Genomic DNA, 20,892 nt, shown 5'->3' on the forward strand with positions numbered 1-20,892 from the left:
TGGAGGTGGAAAAGAAAAGTTAGAACAAAAGGAAAAAAAGTTATGGGGGAAGAAGTAGGAGTAAAATAATAAAGTAGAAAAGTTTAAAAAAAGGTGAAAAAGTAGAAATAAAATGCAAAATATAAACTTAGGGACAGAGAGAGATAGATGATAAGTAAAAAAAGTAAGAAAAACTGTGAAAATAGGTAAAGATTGCACAGATATAAGGTGGATAGAAAACTAGGCCCAGAACCATAGCATAGAGTGTGAAAAATAAGATGGCCACGCCCATCGCGACCACGTGGGTAAGTTTGCGCGCAATTTCACGCGAACACGCATTTTGTCAGCGTGAACAAGTAGTTGTCTTCCCGAATAAGACGTGCACCGCACGAACACGACAATTGAAAAAACAGGATGGCCGCGCCCATAGCCCACCACATGGGTAAGGTTGCACACTACAATCCCCCGAACGCGCAGACAGCGCCCCGAACACGCACAACGCGCTCCCGAGCAAGAAAAACGGCTCGCGAACGGGACCAGCAAGCTACTACGCACGCTCGCGAAGCTCGCGTAGTGCGATAACGTCTTCGCGCAGTTTCGCGTAGCGCGACTACGCGTGCTACGCCCAGGGTTAATCTTGTCCTACCAATGCAATGACCACCGCATTCCATGGATGGATCGGTCCTGCCTGATCCAGTCCGCCAGTGGCTCTAATGCCAATGCAAAGAGTAGCGGAGACAGGGAGCAGCCCTGTCGAGTGCCCCTGCTCAGCTGGAAGTCCGGGGACTTACTGTTATTTACCACCACCCGGGCCATCGGGTTGGAGTACAGGAGGCGAATCCAGCCCGTGAACTCCGGATCGAAGCCTAATTTGCCTAGAACCGCAAATAGATAGGGCCACTCAACCATGTCAAACGCCATGGTGGCGTCTAATGATACTAGAGCTGCCGGCTACAGTATTGTAGGAGTTCTACTCAGTACTCCATGTAATCGACGCAGGTTAAGGGCCATATTGCGATGAGGCATGAAGCCCGATTGGTCTGGGTGGACCAGGGTGGTAATGACTTTAATCAAACGTGTCGCTAGCAATTTTGCAAGGACCACTATGTTAGCTACTCGCTGGTCATATGGGAGCATTCCCTTCTCTTTACCCTCTGTTAACATAGAGCGGATGTAGGGGGCAAGTTTATTAGGCCTCAGTTTATATAGCTCAATGGGGAAACCATTGGGCCCTGTAGCTTTCCCTGAATGCACACCTCTGATAGCCTGTGCCACCTCATCGTCTGTCAGCGGGGATTCCAGGTAGTTCCTGTTGTTGTCTGAGAGTGTGGGAAGTCCTGTATCTCTAATCCTCTCACTATTTTTGGCTTCAGAGAATCTACCGGTCTTACTATATACCGTGTGATAATTGTCTGCAAACGTATCTGCTATGGCCTGCGGGTCTGTTATAGGACTGGAATCTTTAGCCGCCAGCTCGGGCACCAGTCTCGACGCCCACTCCTGTCTGTCTAGCCACACAATCAGCTTTCCTGCCTTGCCTCCATGCTAAGAAATTCTGCCCTGGACCTCTCTACTCTGCGCCCTGGCTCTATCACTGGCGATGCTGTGGCACTCCATCCCTCCACCTCCAAACCCATTTCCACACTAACAAATTGTCACCTGAAGATCCTAAAATGTCTTACTGAAGTGCAATAGTATGGTGAGAGTTTATGTCCACCATGGGGCCCATCACCCCTGTACCTGACAACGTTCATACAGATTGCAAACTTATTCGCTGGATCTCAATCTTGTTCCTGTGCCGCCTGTTCTCTGCCACGGTCACGCGTCCCAAAACCGCTGGGAGCACGACTTTCTTACTAGTCAGACGCTACTTCAGGATTGTCGAAGAACCACACTCTGCCCTCAGCTTCCACCCACAGTCGTACCAGGAACATCATGGCATACTTCAGTCCTTTGTTCCTAAGTTTCTTCTTGATGGCGAGAAAGTTCCTGCGTTGTTTCTGCACCAACTGCGTGAAATCGGGAAAGAAAGAGAGGATGACATTCTCATAGCGCAAGGGGGGCGCCTCTCGGGCAGCTTGCAGGATAGCGTCTCTGTCTCTAAAGTTTAGGGCCAGTGCAATCATCGGCCTCGGTCGCGCCCCTGGCTGTGGTCACCCACCTGGGACCCTGTGTGCACGTTCAATAGTGAAGAATTTACCCAGTCCCTTTGGCTTAAGGTGCGATAAGATAAGCTCCTCCACAAACAGATTAGGGGCTGGTCCTTCTGATTTTTCGGGCACTCCCAGGATGCGGATTTGTTGCGTCTTGATCTCCCTTCATAGTCATCTAGCTTACGTTCGGCCATTTCACAGAAAGATTTCTGGTCACGCACTTCCTACTGGAGCTGTGTCACATCATCCGTCAGACTGGCCGTCTTTATATATAAGCATTTGACTTTTTCATTGATCTTGGTCAGATCAGCTCGAATAAGATTCACCTCTATGGGGACCGTGCCCAGTTTATGTTCCAGGGACTCCATTTTGTGCCCTAAAGATGACCTGACCCCGTCTATGGCAGCCATAACATCATGCAAGGTCAATTCTACAGTGGGGCTCTTGGAATCCCCCCACACTGTAGGGCTGTGACGTGAATCCATTGGTGAGCCTTTGGGCAGAGTATTGCGATCCAATTTGTTAGTCTGGACCTGCCTCATGCCCTTGGTCATCCCGGGTTGGTTCTTATCTGCGTCTGGTTAGTTCGCCATGTGTATGTCGAGACACAAGGCACACCCCTGGCGCCTGCTTAAGGAACCTTGTCACAGTGGTCAGATGCCCGTGAGAACAAGGGGGGCAGTTCGCATGGGGGCCAGTCCAGCAGGGGCGGTTAGTCCGACAGCACTAGGGGGGACAAGTCAAATGCCAGTAACTGCTTTGGATGGGGATGCCTCCGATCACTCCGGGCTGTACAATAAAGCCTAGAATCTCAGCAGCCATTGTTACAACACCAGCTCACCAAGTGTTGCTTTTATTTAAGACGAATGTCTATGGGAGAGAGGATTTAAACACCCCGCACAGGACAGGTCCCTGTTGGCAGGAATAGCACGGGCTAAGCCTCTGTCCTATGTCTGGAGCCACTGTCCCCCGGTCATGGTCCCTCCAAGGCACTGTTTCCAGCTCGCCGCTACGTTTGGTCAGGTAGAATGGCTGCCACATGGCTGGTACCGTTGTGGGAAAGGAGGTCTCTGATCCCGACCTCGGCCGCACTGTGTCTCACTGCATTTAGGGAAGGGGGGAACGAGGTGCACTCACCACCACTCCGTATGTTGACGCGCTGAGCTCCAGCCCCGCTATTACAAAGGGGCAAACATGGACGTTGCGGTGTCACTGAGGCCTGTTTCCGAACCCGGCCTGAAGGGGAGCGGTCACCGGGGAGGGGCCGGGGGGACGCCTCTCCCCTCCCCGGATGCAGCGTATGTGCCGCCACAGGGGCCAAATACGGCGACAGATGATGATTCCGGCCCAACCGGCGACTTCCAGTTGGGGACGCCGAGGTCGTTCCACTGTGTGGCGGCTCCCAGATCAATCCAGTCCCAGGCTTTACTCCCGTGGACAGGCCCAATACTGCGAGGTCTGTAGCTCCGGCCTCCTGCGACGTCGGGAAACCGGGGTTTCAACCAGCGGCACCGCTCTCTCTTCTCTCACGGTTGTCGGTCTTCAGGGGCAGGATAATTGACAGGAGGTTGGGCTCAGGGGACGGGAGTGACGTAGTCGAGGTCTCACGTGGCCATCTTGTTCCGGCGCTTGGCTCCTCCCTCCTTATGTGAAGTTTTACTCACATTGGAATGTGTATATGTAAATAGAATTACACCTGTGAAAATGAATTTTGTGAATTTCAGAAGTCATTTCAAATTTCTGTAAAGAGTTATATGAAAATGTGAGCTAAACATTCATGCACAAATAACTTTCTGAATTTGCCTCAGACACTGAAGGCTACACACTGCTGCAATTGATACAGTTAGAGATGTTTGGCTTCATTCTTTGCACGTCTGTTCAAACACTACTCACTTCCTTTCTGACGGGGGCCTCATCTGACAGCTCTAGATGGACTATTCCCATGAGGTGCAAGATCATTTCAAATTTGCATAGGGTGGCCCTCAATCTAGAATGGCAGAGTAGGTGAAAAACGATCAGTTGGAATGCTAGCAAGAGCTACGGCCAGAGGTTTTGACAATTTGTAAGCATTCCGCCCATCACCTTTTGTGTGTTACATGTGTCTGCTTTGAACAACAGGGACCCTGTTGTTTCATTCTCCCCCAGTAGCACTGCTGAGATGTTTTCGTACTGCAAGCAGTGATGTGGATATGCAATTGTTAGCTAAGGTTCTGTAACATGCCTACTTTGCAGTTTCTATCCTGTCTGCCACATTAACACGCTTGGTTGTCATCACTTTCACAGTGAATATGTGTAAGCAAACAATAAAGAGTGGATTAGAGAGTGTGAGAAGGTAAGCACTGGCGTGAGAGAATGTATGTGACGGCAATTGTATAAGATAGAGAGTATGTCAGAGAGAGTGAGGAACTGATAAAGAACAGAGAAATAGTGAGAGGATGAGAAAGAGAGAGAGAATGGCAGAGTTATTAACAGTAAGAGGGAGTTAAGGTGTCTGTTACAGCTTGAATAAATGGACACGATTTAGAAAGGCAAGGAGTGTGAGTTAGTGAGGTTAAAACCGATGAGTAACTGTGAGGTAGAATCTGAAAGATTCTGAAACTGAATGAGTGTGGGAGGGCGAGATAATAGAGATGTAGGAGGATGAAAGGGATGAATTAGATGGAAGGGAGACAGAAAGAGACAAAGGAGGGAGCAGGAGACTGGAAGGAAGATGGATGGAAAGAATGGTGGATTTCACAGAGGTAGCTACAACAGCAACATGCCATGGCACAGGATCTGAATGATAGGCTTCTGTTCACAGGAAATGTAGGGCAAGGATTCATTGTCAAGTATTTCAGGGCAAAGTACCTCCTAGGCTGACATTCTGTGACACAGTACTTGATAGGGATGTACTCTAACATACCAGTGGCCTATGACCCAGCTCGCAGGCAGGTCGATCCCCACGCTGCTGCACGGCTCTGCCGGCATTGTTTTTGCCTAATCTTGTATTTTTCCCCTGTGCCTAACTTGCTTTCTTGCCCAGACTTGTTTTTATTCCCCTGTGCCTGTACTTGCTTTCTTGCTCAGACTTGTATTTATTCCCCTGTGCCTGTACTTGCTTTCTTGCCCAGACTTGTTTTTATTCCCCTGTACTTGCTTTCTTGCCCAGACTTGTTTTTACTCCCCTGTGCCTAACTTGCTTTTTTTGCCCAGACTTGTTTTTATTCCTCCGTGCCTGTACTTGTTTTCTTGCCTAAACTTGTTTTTCCTTCCTCTGCCCAGTTCTCCCGCGGCCCTGCCCATTTTTCCCACCGCTGCATCCCTGCGGGCCTGCCCACCTGCAATCCCATTCACAGCCCCGCTCCCAGCTGCTCCTCCCTCCCACATCCCCTCATATGGAAGCCGCTCAGTGGGCACGCCGCTGGGGTGCCGCTGGCGCACCTAAGGCAAGCCCGTCTCTGCCCGTGCCCAGCGCCAGGACCCCTGGACACCACAAACGCCATGATGCCCGACACCGCTATGATGCCAGATTCCTCCATGCACTCAACACCGGACGATCACACACCTGCTTCCTAGCTGCCCTGAAGCGCACCCACGGAGCTTTCACCTGCTGGAACTGCAGCTTCACAAGCATCTGCCCCACCATGATGCCGACCAGGAAATAACCCAACCACCTCAGATGCATCCTTCTCAACACCCGCTCTGCCCGAAAACATGCCATTGAACTCTGGGACCTACTCGACTCAACCTCCCCAGACGTCGCTTTCCTGACGGAGACCTGGCTGAACTCCGCCTCGGCACCCGACATAGCCAAGGCTACAAGATCACCCGCAAGGACCGCACCAACAGAGCGGGAGGAGGAATCGCCATCGTCCACAGGAACACTCTCAGAGTCTCGACCAAAACCCCGACGACACCCTCAGCACCGCCGAACACCTGCACTTCCAGATCCACACCGACCCCAACACCACCCTCAGAGGAACCCTCATCTACAGACCGCCCGGACCCCGACCACAGTTCAGCGACTCCATCGCCGACTTCGTCAGCACACACGCCCTCACCTCCATGGACTACATCCTACTATGGAAACGCCCTCTACGCAGGAGCCTCGGCCAAACTCCTGAGACGGCTCCAATGCATCCAGAACGCCTCTGCACGCCTGATCCTGGACATTCCTCGCCGCAGCCACATCACACCCCACCTGAGAGACCTGCACTGGCTCCCGGTCAACAAGAGGATAACCTTCAAGCTCCTCACCCATGCACACAAGGAACTCCACAACACCGGACTAATGTACCTCAACAGACGACTCAGCTTCTACACCCCCACCCGCCAGCTCCGCTCCGCCGACCTTGCCCTCGATACAGTCCCCCGCTTCCGAAGAGCAACCTCAGGCGGCAGGTTGTTCTCCCACCTCGCCGCCAAGAACTGGAACACCCTCCCCATCCATGTACGGCAGACCTAAGACCTGCTGACCTTGAGAAAACTCCTCAAGACCTGGCTTTTTGAGCAGTAGCAGCATTCTCCACCCAGCGCCTTGAGACACTCACGGGTGAGTTGTGCGCTTTACAAAATATATAATTGATTGATTGATTGATTGAATGGGCAGGGAATTCCTTTGCATAGTGCTTAATAAATACATCTTTGTGGTGAAATAACTAATAGACATGTACTCTAGCCAATGTTATTTTGGCACATTAGCTGTAATTGACAAGTGCATTAAAATAGAATAGATGTTACAAGACAGTAGTGTTACTGCACAGTTAACACCGAAATCCTGCATCTTAGTAACTGATTGGCTAGCAAATTACATGATGTGTGTGGGTCCCTGGGATCAGTTGTTTTTTGTCTTCATAACTGTGGCACAAATATTTTGGTTACCATGTTATCTGGCCTTATCGTTCTGAAGGCGAAAACCACCAGCCAGATGTCAAGTGTAAGAGAAGTGTGGCTCAATGGTTAGAGTGGCAGACCCTGATGCAGAGGCCTAGCCCGGGACCAGGGTTCAATTCCCCGCCTCGGCGGGTCTTGGGCTCAAAAATTCCACGGACCTGATAATTCTCGCCTCGGTGACTATTCCAATCATAGAGTCCCACTCTGCAACTCTGGGCAATAGCTTGCCTAATCTCCACAACGGCCCCCACAACGCTAAGGATGCCTGGCCTCCACCTTGGGGGTGCCTAGGAGTGGACACCTCACAGGGAAAGCCAGGATGGGTTCCACAGCGGTATTCGTACAAGCACCTTGAGACCCTTGCGGGTGAGTAGTGCGCTATACAAGTATCAATTTTTACATTTTTAAATCACTGAGTGACGCATATTAAAGAAAACCTATGAACACACAAAGCGTTGAAAAAAAAGATATCCATGAAACACAGATTCAGTACATCAGAGGTCCCCAAGCAAACCATATTGGAGTGGGTTTGCTAAGATGAGCGAAGGCAAGGCACACATTTACATAATCCTACACATAGGCTGCCAATGCAGATCTTGTGACTTGGTATAACAAAGGTAGTACCAGGTAAAGTGTTTAAGTTGAGATAACTGAATTGTAGTTCTTTTCTCAATAACCAGACTGTTAAAGAGGGGCTCTAAATGTCGTAAACGTGGCATTCCTTTATGCACGATTAGTATGAGCAAGAAATCATGGCAGCAGCAATTTCCGTTATGATGAGGCAATTGTTAACATTTTACTATTTCTCCCTCTTGCCTTATTTATTGATGTAAATTAAAACATATCAATGATCATTAAATTATTCATTACCAGTTTCATATCAAATTCACAACATTCTAAGGAACCCTAATCAAATTTCCAGTTCAGATTATCGTCATCATTCAACTGACATGCTTTCTGGATCTTCCAGAACATGGCCATAGAGATGGTTCTCTAGACCTTCTGGCTCTATGGACATAGGGCCTGATTTAGAGTTTGGCAGACAGTTTAATTTCGAAACATACATGATGGATATCCCATCAGCCTTAATACAAGTGCATCATATCCAATTACTTTTGTATAAAGGCGAGTACGTGACTTTTGCGACGCAGTAATGTGTTCGCTGAACTCTAAATCAGGCCCTTAGCCAATATGGCAAAATGAGACATAGAGCCCAATGAACTGCAAGCCCTTTCAGCCCATTGAGCATTGCATGAGTGAGAGGCGTATTTGGTTTTGGTTGGGGACATCTTCAGAATAACAATTATTAAAGCCCTGTTAACCTTTCACCTACTTATATTCTGTGAACGATTTGTTTAAAAACAATGACCAAGATATCAAATTCTATGAATCTTTGTTTAAAAACAATGACTAGAAATGAAGAATTTAAGAACAATCTAAAATGAAGCATGAATACATTCAAGCAAGCTGAATTCACACGTAGCAATGAAACAGAGAATTAACAACACTTGCATTTGTGCACTGGCTTTTAAAATATACTTCTAAATAAATGAATATATATAATCCAAAGAGGGATACTTAAAAATAGAGAAAATACATGAAGATTATAACATCCCGGGATGATAATGGAGCCTAGGTTGAGGAATATATATGTATGTAGTTTATGATAGACGATAAAGATTCCTTTTTTTATATTGGTGGTTTATTCAGAAAAAAAGGGTATAAAAAGTAAACAAATGAATAACATTTATTATAAAAGAAAATAGTAGAAGCTTCTTGTGGTCTCGTTTCTCCACTATTGTTAGAAAACTCATAGGTGTCTTCAATCCTGCAATGTCAGAAAAACACAATATCCAGACATAAAAAAATGTTTCCCTTGTATCGAAAAAAAACAAAATGCTTTAGGCGTTTATGAAATTTTAGGAAATATCTTAAAATGTCAAATGATGGCGAGGAAGCCATAAGTCTCTCAAAAAAGAAGACGCTGAAATTGCAGATGAATATTGGATAAATGGCATCAATGGTATTTCAAATACAAAGTTGATGCATTTTGTTGTGCAACACCAATTAAATAAAAAAATGCAGAAATTGTTGGTGGTCTGGTGCTTAGTAAATTAGGCATAGGTGGTGATGCAGACAATGGCATTGGAAAATTATGTTAGATAGCTTCTGCGATAGTGGTTATCTTCATTGTTGTACAGTATGCTTAATGCAGTCTTATTGGTCAGAATATTTCCCGAATGTCCAGAGACATCATTTGTGATTGTTCTAATAGAATATCAAAGTAAACTGTTTCACTTAGCCTAATCAACAGTTCTCCTTCAAAGTAGAATGGCAGAGTTTCATAACATTGGAATTCAGTTGGGATGACGTAATTTCATCCACGTTGTGAATCATGCTCAGGTGCTTTTATGTCTTCTCTAAAAAGACAATGGGAATTGCACAACCATCAGAAGTAAAGTTGAGTTTTCACCAAACAGATTTCAATACAAAGAATTAAAAAATGAAGAAATTAATATTCAAGTAGTCTTGAAGTCAGACAATAGGCCAGATTTGATGGTTTTAAAAACATGGGGGCATATTATCAAGGCAGGCGAAATGGAATTATCACTGCATTTGCGATAATTTCATCGCCCTATTAGCAAGCTGTCGCTAACATCAGTTAGAGACAGCTTTTAGGTGATAGCGAGCAGTTTGGGGCCCGCTTTGCATGTCAGCGATATTTATCGCTAATGACATGCAAAGTGGGCGTACCCAACCTGTTAGCGACTGAAAGAAGTCACTAACATTGCTATCACCTATTAGCAAGGCAGGCGTAGCGATAAAAAAATTCGTGCTAAGCGTGAATATCGCTGAAAACTAACACCTGCTCAGACCAGTTCTTAGCCTGTATATCCAATAGAAGGTGGATATTCAGGCTAAGACCCTATTAGCGATAATGCCTGAATATCGCTGGATTTCCACGCATATTCACGCATTTCGCCACTATTGCTGGATATTTTATCGCTTTGGAGATAAACGTTGCTAATAGCACGTTATCTCTGCGATAAAATCCGGCGATGCTTGGCGACAAAGAAATTTTCGTTAAGCATATTTAGCGATAAATATCGCTATTTGTTGATAATATGCCCCATGGACAATGACTGTTGTGTTGGAGGCATGAAACATGGTGCGCAGTATTTCAGCAAACTGTGTTGGACACTGAGTCTGCAGTAGCTGCTAAATTTCAGATGTAGATGGGCCTGTTTGTAGGGAAATGTGTCTGCCACCAAAGTTAAAGACACTTTTTTATTTGTCAGAATTGAAACAAGCCTGTTTAGTTTAACACACCAATGAATCATGTCTACGTTTGACTGGGGAGCACTCTCAATTTTTTTGGGGAAAGACAAGATGTTACACCACAGTATTTCACTGTTTTATGAACAGTCAACACAGAGACAAATTCCAGGGACAATTCACAACAAGATATCTTTGTTCTAAATAAATAGGAAATATTATCCAGTCTGTATGATAAGAAGGAATGAATGGGGCAAGTGCTCCAAGGAGTTTACAAGCCAGTCCGGGATTCAAAGGGCTAAAAACACTTTGCACAGTGATAGAATCATAAACAAGTGAGTGTCCCAGTGGGATTTTGCATACAGATCTGCTAATAAATAGAGAATTGTCTTTTGGCCAATGAAAGCAGATTTCCAGATATGTTGCAGAAAAGCATTTGTTTTTTTATATCAACTCAAAGATGTGTGTTTTTGTCAATCATAGAAATGAAAAACATTGATTGGCAAGGAGATTACTACATGCAGGAGCACAATAAGCTGTTGATCTCCTGCTACAGATAACAGGGCACTATCTCTTCTGTTGATAAAATAATTAAATGATGCCCCCTCATTGGAGATCCTTATCTTGAGGATGAATTGTAGGCAAAAAACACAGCTGGTGGATTTATAAGCTGCCATGGCACTTTATTCATTTTAGAGATTGCAGTGCCCAATTCAGTTGTTTACTGCCTACATCTGGGCCTCCCCTTGTGGCATAAGTCACAAATCTTATTTTAAAAGATTGATAGTATAAAATAAATGGTTGAGATTGTCTATATGCACATAGAGAGTGTTTGAACACAACACTATTGTCTTTACATTTTTAACATGATTTGCATTATTTCTGTCTCATTTTCTCTAATTCTTTCTTCAGCTTCTCTTCGGAATATGACTACGCTACTTTAATAGCAGCTTATAGCAGTGTATATATAAATCATTTCTTTTTCACAGGATATGGCTCCAGATGGCCGTTAAAGAAATTAAGGGGGCTAATAATCACATTTTTCAAGACACAAAGGCTATTTTAAATCAGTTTGCACAATATTACCAGGAGCTATATACCCCGGAGAACGAGGTAGATAATGACAAGATTAAGAATTACCTAAATTTAAATAAAGTCTTGCCTATTGACCCGGAGCAATCTGATCAATTAGTCGGGGACATTACACCGACAGAAATTAGAATAGCCATCAACTCTCTGGCATCAGGGAAAGCCACAGGGGAAGACTCGATTCCTATAGAGCTATTTAAAACATGCGCGGAGGAATTAATACCACTCCTGTTTATAGTGATTCAGGCTATTGGGAAAGGGGAGCAAGCACCCAGGTCATGGAACTTAACACAAATCATTTTTTTCCTAAAAAAAGGCAAACCAGCTGTTGAAAGAGGGTCCTATAGACCTATATCCCTCATATATAGCGACGCTAAAATATTCGCCAAAATATTGTCTACCAGGCTGGCACCATTAATGGCACAAATGGTATCACCTCAACAACACGGCTTCATCCCTAAAAGGGACACAACGGCTCATATTAATATGGCTATTATGGCTTTTGATGTGGCGCAGATTAAGTCAACCCCACTCGGTATGATATTATTAGATGCAGAAAAGGCATTTGACCGAGTGGGGTGGGACTTTCTATGGGCCACATTACTTGCTTTTGGTATAAAGGGTCAATTCTTGAACTGGATTCAGGCACTATATGATAAACCCACTGGTAAAGTTTGTTATATGGGCAAATGCTCCTCTACCTTTCCGATTGAGCGGGGGACCAGACAAGGGTGTCCTCTATCCCCTTTATTATTTGCCCTTATAATGGAACCATTTTTGATCGCATTACAAGGTAGGGATCAGATCTCCCCTTTTGTGAATGGAGCAGACTCACTCAAAATAACTGTATATGCGGATGATATAGCGATATACTCCAATGATGTTGAGGAAGCGTTAAAGGGTATTCTAATAGATGCTGGGGATTACGGCTCAGCATCTGGGTATAGATTAAATAGTACTAAGACTCAAATTGTTATGAACTACAGACCATTAAATCCACTACAAGGGGTATGTAATCTGGCTACATACCTGGGGGTAAAGATTTCTTCAGATGTTAATTTAATGGTGGCGTTAAATTACGAACTTCTATTAAAGGAAACAGGTATATTATTCAAGAAATGGCATAAACTACCATTAAGTATTATAGGCCAAATTAATTTAGTAAAAATGAAAATATTACCTAAGTATCTATATCTCTTTCGCTCAATTCCTCTATGGATAAATAATTCTTATTTTAATAGATTGGACGGAATTATTAGCAGTTTCATCTGGGGGTATAAGAAAGCCCGCCGCGCTGTCTCACTCCTTAAACTTCCATTTATCCAAGGAGGACTAGGCCTACCGGATATAAAAGCTTACTATCTAGCTGCTTTCCTGACCCATTTCTAAAACCTAATAATTCCAGATAAAAGTATGTATTCCCACAAATTTGTGTTAGGGGAAGGTTGTTAAAATGTTCCTCTACAAAATAAAAGACCCCAACTACTTTAAACGCGTTAAATTTAAGACTATACGCGATCTTGTTAATATTTGGCGTTCTATTTTGGTCAAATGCAAGACTTCTAACTTTCATCATAAAACCCCATTGTGGTTTAACCTGGGTTTACCTGAAATATTCCATGATCTATGGGCCCTTAGGTGGTCAGAAGTGGGTATTAAAAGCTTGGGAGATCTGTTTGATCACAATGGATTTTGCTCTTTTGAACAGTTGAAAGCTGGTTATAACATATCGGAGGGAGCCCGCTTTAAATACTTTCAAATAAGAGACTATCTGGTACGGAAACTAGGACTCCTGAAAATTCAGGATTCAGATTTGTGGGACTGTATTTATAAAGAAAATGATAAAGCATGGATTAGTTTAGGCTATAAAATCTTTATCAGCCATAGAAACGATGACTCTGTCAAACTTGCAGAAAAATGTACTAGGAAATTGGGAATTGTTGTGGCTCCTAATCTAATTACTTCTTCACTAAACAGCCTCCACCGATCTATACACTCCTCCAATTTAAAACTACAACTATTCAAAACTATATGTCAACTATATTATACACCAGATAGGATTCTTAGATGGGCAAACAATAATAACTTTAACGAGCGCACCAAATGCCCAAAGTGCAATATGAGCGCAGCGGACATAACTCACATGTTTTTCTTCTGCCCACAATTAGGTGAATATTGGAATGATGTGACTGAAGTTATGTCTACGAAATTAACTTGCTCTATTGATTTGACACCTGTAGACGTGCTTGTCGGTTTTTCCGGGGGGGATAAAACTAACACTGACTTACTTAATATCGTACTCGCATGTGCGAGATTAATAATAACAAGGGCTTGGATACAACACAACCCGCTGACAGTTATAGAATGGTGGAGCCTAGTTAAGGAAATTTATCATATGGAATCTGCTTTGGCTACAACATGGGGTATTCAGGCTAAGCTGAAAGTGGAAAGGATTTGGGCATTGATAATGTCATGATATTTCCCTTTTTCTTTGTCTCTCTTTATGTCTGTTGTTATAGTTATGCCCTCTTCTTGAAGATACGTTTTACTTTGCGGAAAAATTGATTATGGTTGCTTTGCTTTCTCCTTTGATGGAATAAGTGAATTTATTATGTTTTTTCTGATTAAATTATTATGTACTTGTCCTATGAGATGCAAATAAAAATCTTAAAAAAAAAAGAAAAAAAAAAAGGATATGGCTCCAGATGAAAAACACTTAAATCCATCTTCATTAAGCTATAACATGCATCAGCACTCAAACTAGAATGGGATAGCCTTCGTTGGTATAATTTCCCTACACTGAATGTAGTCACAGTCATGAGAGAATATGTGTTGTATCTGGGGTCTGGTCTGCTTGCCAATGGACCAGAAATGGTATGCTCCATTCTGCACCCTTTCAGTTCAGTCATTATTAGTAATGTTTTCTATCTATTTGAAACCTGCAAAGTGTATAAAATAAATTTTTGCAATCAATGGAATCTTCACATCTTTAAAGGATGCCAAGTTCATGTATGTAGCTTGCTGACCTGCCATATTTAAAAAATATTACTACTTGGCGAATCACACATACCCTGAACAGGGTATCAGTGCCCTTAAATTATCAAAATTTAGTTACCCACATACTTTTCACGCTTCACATTACCATTTTCTTTTCAATATACATAACCTTGTTCCTCAAATGAATCAATAAACTGTTTGGAATAAACAAATCTGTGATTCATGATCAGGATCTCTTTCAGCTTTCCTAGATGTTGGGAAAAGAAACTGCCTGCACTATTACAATGGGAAAATCTTCCTTGTAAATGTTTAGAACTATTTATGGGCGGGTCCGACAATGTCCCTATTGTATGTAAATATATATTTCTCCAGGGTTATTGGATCGATGAATTTAGTGGTGTTCATAATGATGGAAGCAAAGCAGCTCTTGATGATTTTCTGCATTGAGACTGACTGTCCACTGAATGCAAATGAACTCAAATCATTCAGTAATTGTTTAACAGCATTTATGTTTCCAAAAATTATTATGTCGTTTGAAACATAAGGAATCTGAATCATTTCTGTCTGACCTATAATTTGGAAATTAACCTTTACCAAACAAAAATCATCCAGCACAGTATATGTAGTGATGTTCACAGCATGATTATTCACTTTTACTCTGTGAGAATAAGAATGTCGGAGTGCTGGCTGGAGGAGGCAAGATGGTGGCTGCTCTGTCGGCCGAGTGAGCGCTCATCACCGATCATCCCCCCTCCCTCCCACTTGAGCATGGCGAAGTGCTTTTTGATGAAAAAAGTACCCCGACGCAAAAAAACGAATGGACCCCCAGCCGATGGAGTAAGGAATGTTGTTGGACTTGCTTACTGTGTGCTGGTCCGCTGTCCCACTTGCCCGCTTTTTTTGGTGCCTCCCTCGTGGCTTCTATCAGGTCCCTGCTGAGAGCCATGTCGCAGCAGCCAATGTAATTATGCCACCGAAAAATGCCCAGGGGGCCAAGACGCATGCAGTCAGTGATCTCTCCGGCTTAGCCAAGCCCCTGGAAATGACCCACGAGAAACTACGTCATGGAGCGGCTACAGATAGTGAAACCGGCCTGGGACATGAGAGCAGCCGGTCTGCTGGGACGGGGAAGAAAACTACTTCTGCGATCTTTCTGCCGTCTAGAAGAGGAAAGAGTTCCAAACAAGAGGGACGCTTGATGGAGGACATTTTTTTGACTGCTTGACCGGACGAGGTGAGCTCTGGCAACATAGGGGATTCTGGACCTGTTTTGGATGTTTCCATGAACGGGGGGGGGCAGGGGAGTATCCTGAACCATTCCTCCGTGTATATCTCAGGGAATACTGACATGTCGAGGGGGCAAGTTTAGCTAGCACAAGCAGTACCCGGGAAGAACACCCAGGAGTTTGCACCCACTAGTGCAGAGGTGGAGGTTACCAAACTAGATGGGGGCAAGCGTCAATTAATGAAATGGAATGTTATCAACCCTACAGATCAACCTGAGGCAGATGCTGGTGATCATTTCTTCTCCCTATCTGATCATTCAAACACATCAGGAGATGAGTCACTCCAGATGTAGGAGATGCCTTCAGATGGGCAGTCACCTAATGGTCAGTGGAGCAAGACTAGCAGCACATATCAGGAATAGGCGGGACTGTGACTTCGAAATGGCATGGGCACGGTATGAAAGAAGGTACCAACATTGGTCTTTGGAGAACAAGGGGATCTGTCTGCTGCATCCCCCTGGGGTGATTCTCTTGCTAACGTGGGAACAGATCAAGGAGAAGCAGTGAGACAAGGGTTGCACAATCCATCAGAGCACCCAGAATATATCTCCCTGGCTGTTATCTATGAGACTATCATGACACATAGAGATTAAGCCCACACTGAGAGCCAGAAAACGCAAGGTGCTTGCTGCAAGCTCCAAAATTCACTTCGCTGAGTGGCTAAGTCTTTCTCAGAATTTGCTGAGAGGATTTCTGAAGCCGAAAACAGGATATCCACACTTGTGGATGAAATGACTACCCAGAAAGCTGCCACAGATGCCCTGGGAGCTCAGAAGAATGACATTTTGTGAAAGCTTGAGGATATGGAAACCGCCTCCGTCGCAATAATCTGAGAGTCCTTGGTCTGTCGGAACATGTGGAAGGCTCGTATCCTTCGAAGTTCATTGTGGAACTTTTAACAGAAGCTTTCCCTGAATTAACACAGTGGGCTTGGAATATAGAGGTCCAGCTGGCTTATCGGTTGGCTTTCCGGCAGAACACTCATTCTGGGTGTAGCCATTCTCCCCCGTGACCCAGAGCAGTACTTATCTGTTTGTCTAATTTTTTGTCTAGACAGGCTTTGTACAACCTGGCGAGGCCAGATAGGAAGAGAAAGAGTAAAGGGTTTGAGTTCTTTGTCCGGCCAGATTATTGTCATGTAACTGTAGAAAGAAGGTGGCAACTTTGACAGTTAATCAATACATTTCAGGCCAATGGTGCTCTATCGTTTCTTTTGAACCCTGCCAATCTCAAGGTAATATATAAAGACAAAACCTAATTTGACCTCCAAGTTCAAGGCTAGATAATTTTTGCCAGGGCCTCAATTCCTAAGAGAGGGGTCAGTCTTTAAAAAGATTAGGTGGACATTGCTAGTGTAATTTGTTGCTGGCTATACCTATATAAGTTTGGGCTGTTAATTCTATATTGCTACATTCATTGGACTGGGTCGGGTGAAGCTGGGAGTTGGTGGGACGATTGGGGTTGCTGCGAGGCTCTCCATCACACAAGACCTGTGGGTCTATCAGCCTCCATGTATGAGGTGGTGAGGGGGTCTTACGCCAGCAGAGGAAGCATCTGGGTGGGTGTGGGGGGTGTCTCTGGGAGGGGGGACTGCTGTGGATTCGAAGGGGGTGAAAATTGAAAATAAGCCAATAAATCATGTAGAGCAAACAGAAATAAAGGATGCACTGTTGTGGTGGAGAATATACTGTCTGAGCAATCTAAGGTGGATCAATGATGGATAGATTATCTATTTGCTCATTTAACGTATGTTGTCTTAATGACAGGGCCAAGCGGCAAAGAGTGGCACAGAAAATCAGAAAGCTATGCCCTGATGTGGTATGCCTCCAAGAGACACACATATCTTGGGGCAAACATAAGGCTATACCTGAACTAGGGTATAGGCTCATGGTATGCACATCGCAAGGGACTACGATAAGAGGTGTGGCTATTCTTACCAAGTCTAATATGCTATCCTTTGGTAAGACCCTTGCTGACAAATGTGGCCATTGGGCGTTAGCTGAATGCTTTGTGGGTAATAGTAAATTTACAATATGCTCTGTGTATGGATCTAATGTTGATGAAGCTCAGATAATAGATTATTCGAATACAGAGCTGGCTTCTTGGGCATCCCCGGTGATACTGTGCTGGGATTTTAATATTCAACTGGACAAAGGTACTCTATGTGCTGGTGGAGAAAAATATAATGGTCGGAAACTTAAGGTTTATAAGGCCTTACAGCAACTTCTAGATGATCATGGGCTATCTGATGCTTGGCCCAGCTTAAAGCAAATTGACCCAGGATATACACACTATTCTTGCCTGCATCAAAAAGACTAGATTAAGTTTTTGTAACCAAAACATATCTAGCTGAGGCACAGATTCAGGTCTTCCCGAGGATCTCCTCAGATCATAACCCACTGCTATTAAAACTTGTAATGTATGGTCTGGTGCGACCCCGGGGGACCTTTTCCTTCGACAGGAAGCTATTGCTTCATGAACAGTTTATTGGTCACATTCGACAGTGGCTAAGTCAATTTTTGTCCATTGATTGAAATTTTACCACTCATGGAATGGTTTGAGATGATCCTTAAGCAGGAATCTGGGGGAAATTCTTAGTTTTGGACTATATGCTCAAAAACAGCAGATGCAGCTTCTACAGGGTCTATATGAGGACCTTCAGAATGCAGAGTATACTCTTATGCAATCACTATAGGGGAATACAGGTATACGTCTGGTGCAAACTGTGTTAGCTCGCTGCAGGGCCAGGATTAACGTGCAGTGGTCTAAAGATAATGCTAATAAATATCACTTATATAGAAGGGAATGCTATGAGTATGGGGAGACAACTGGCAGATGTCTGGCAAAAAAAATTTGATGCAAGGAGGCCAAATGCGCAATCACCTTAATAGAAGATTCCGCTGGTAAAGTAGTTGAAACACGGGCGGTCCTGGAGACCTTCAGGGCTTTCTAAAAGAATCTGTATAGGGAGGATCAATATAGTCAGGAGAGAACTGAGTCCTTTTATAAAGATCCATATAGAAGGATGTTGAGTCCAGAAGATCAGAGATATCTGGAAGTGCCTATAACATCAGAAGAACTTGTGGAGGCTGTTGGCTCTTTAGCAGCAGTTAGGGCTGCTGCGCCTGATAAACTCCCATTGGAATTTTATAAAACCTTTTTATCGGAGGTAAAGTCAGATATGCTGAGCATGTTTAAGGAGGCGCAGAAGGAGAAAGCTCCGGTCTCGTGGGATGTAGCCAACATCATTATCTTTAAAAAAAAGATGAATGGCCCATACTACCTGGGTCTCATAGACCCATTTCACTTTTAAATTGTGATGGGAAAGTATACATGAAAATCTTAGATACATGACTCTCCCGAGTAATTGCTTCCTTAGTCTCTGCCCGCCAGCATGGTTTTATTCCAGGAAGAGGCACGGTCAGCCATATTAGTAGGGTAGTCGCCCTACTGGATTTCGCTAATGTTCATCAAGCCCTATGTGGAGTAGTGCTACTTGAGGCAGAAAAGGCATTTGACTGTGTCTCTTGGGAATTTTTATGGGCAACTATGCGTTGATAAGGCTTTGGGCCTGGGTTTATCAGGGCAATTAGAACTAAGTATAAATCTCCCGAGGCTCGAGTATATGCGCTGGGGCTTGAATCCGACCTAGGACCGATATCAAGAGGCACAAGACAAGGTTGTCTGTGCTTCCCTTTACTTTTTGCCCTTTATATTAATCCATTCCTGAATTTACTAGAGAATAGTTTAAGTATTCGACCGGTGAGGTTTGGGCAAGAACAGGTTAAAACTTTAGCATGCGCAGATGACATTCCTGTAGTCGCAGCACCCAGCCAGGGCCCTGAGAGAGATTGAACAGCTAGCAATTCGAGTTGGGTAAAACTCTGGCTACAAATTAAAGATAGCCAAGATACAAATAATATGCACAAATCATGCTCTTTTCACTGATCCAAAGGTTACTGAAAAGGCAACATACCTCGGGATCCGTATTAATGTATGTTTGGATAAAATGGTACTTTCTAATTGGGATCCCAGGGTGTGAAAAATTAAGAGGGAACTGGACAGAATAGAAGTTTTACATCTCTCAGTGGTGGGAAGATGTAATGTTCTACAGATGAATATTTTGTGTAAAGTCCTGTATTACTTTAGGCCTGTACCCCTGGAGCTCACGGGAAAGCAACTCCAGAACCTATAGTCTATATGCAGCAGTTTTATGTGGGCTCAAGGTAAACATCACCGAGCAATGAAATATATGAATCTACCACGATCAAGAGTGGGCTGGGCGGTACCTAATTTTATGTTTTATAATTGGGCATGCTTACTCCAACATATGGGAATTCTATTGGTTGGGGAAGGAGAAATGAAGGTAGCTGAGTTCCTGTATATTTTTCAAATGCTGCTGGGCTCTGAAGCGGAGAGGGGCTTCTTTTACCATCTGGAGCCCAGTTTTTACAAGAAAAAACGGTTAAAGGTTGTTGGTGCTGTCCATAAGGTATGGCTCCAGATTGGGAGATACCTGTAGATTGGCAAGACCAATTTGTATACGCCTACCTCTTCATCTGCATTTTTACCATCAATTATTTTGGATACAACAATGACTAGATGGAGACAAAAGGGTATTTTGACCTTGGGTTATCTAGTGGATAATAGTGGTTTCCGGTCTTATTCATCACTGGTTTCCAAATTTGAACTACCCAAAACTGATATTTTTTCAAGTATGGTCAGATCTAGGACTATTTATTAAAGAAGGTAGATATAAAATGTCTAGAACAAAAAAAGAACTAGTTAGAGGCAGTGAGGGGGCGGGGGAAGATTAGTATACTATATCAAATTCTCATTGATACACAACCTGATGATTTGGAGGCAAAGAATCTAAAATGGAATGCCAGGCTAGCTCAGGGAGCTCAGGGAGGGGACATTCTACAAGAATCTATTGCTTTGGCTGAAAAGCTCCTCGTATCCTCCAGTCTTAAAACACAGCATTATAATACCATGTTAAACTTATATTATACTCCAGCTAAAATTGCAGGATGGGGTGTGCTTAATGATGACAAATGCACACAGTGAGGGATGGATCAGGTCGACAGTCTTCATATGTTTTTTATGTGTCCGCGATCACACCTGGCATTATGCTACTGGGAGTTCTGGAAAACTCAATGGTCAACTAAGAGATGTAATATTTATAGCCGTTGCCATGGCTAGGTTATGTGTAGCATCACTGTGGCGGCAGAAAGAGCCAC

The sequence above is a fragment of the Lissotriton helveticus genome, chromosome 3_1, assembly GCF_964261635.1.
Source record: "Lissotriton helveticus chromosome 3_1, aLisHel1.1, whole genome shotgun sequence".
In the NCBI taxonomy this organism is placed as follows: Eukaryota; Metazoa; Chordata; class Amphibia; order Caudata; family Salamandridae; genus Lissotriton; species Lissotriton helveticus.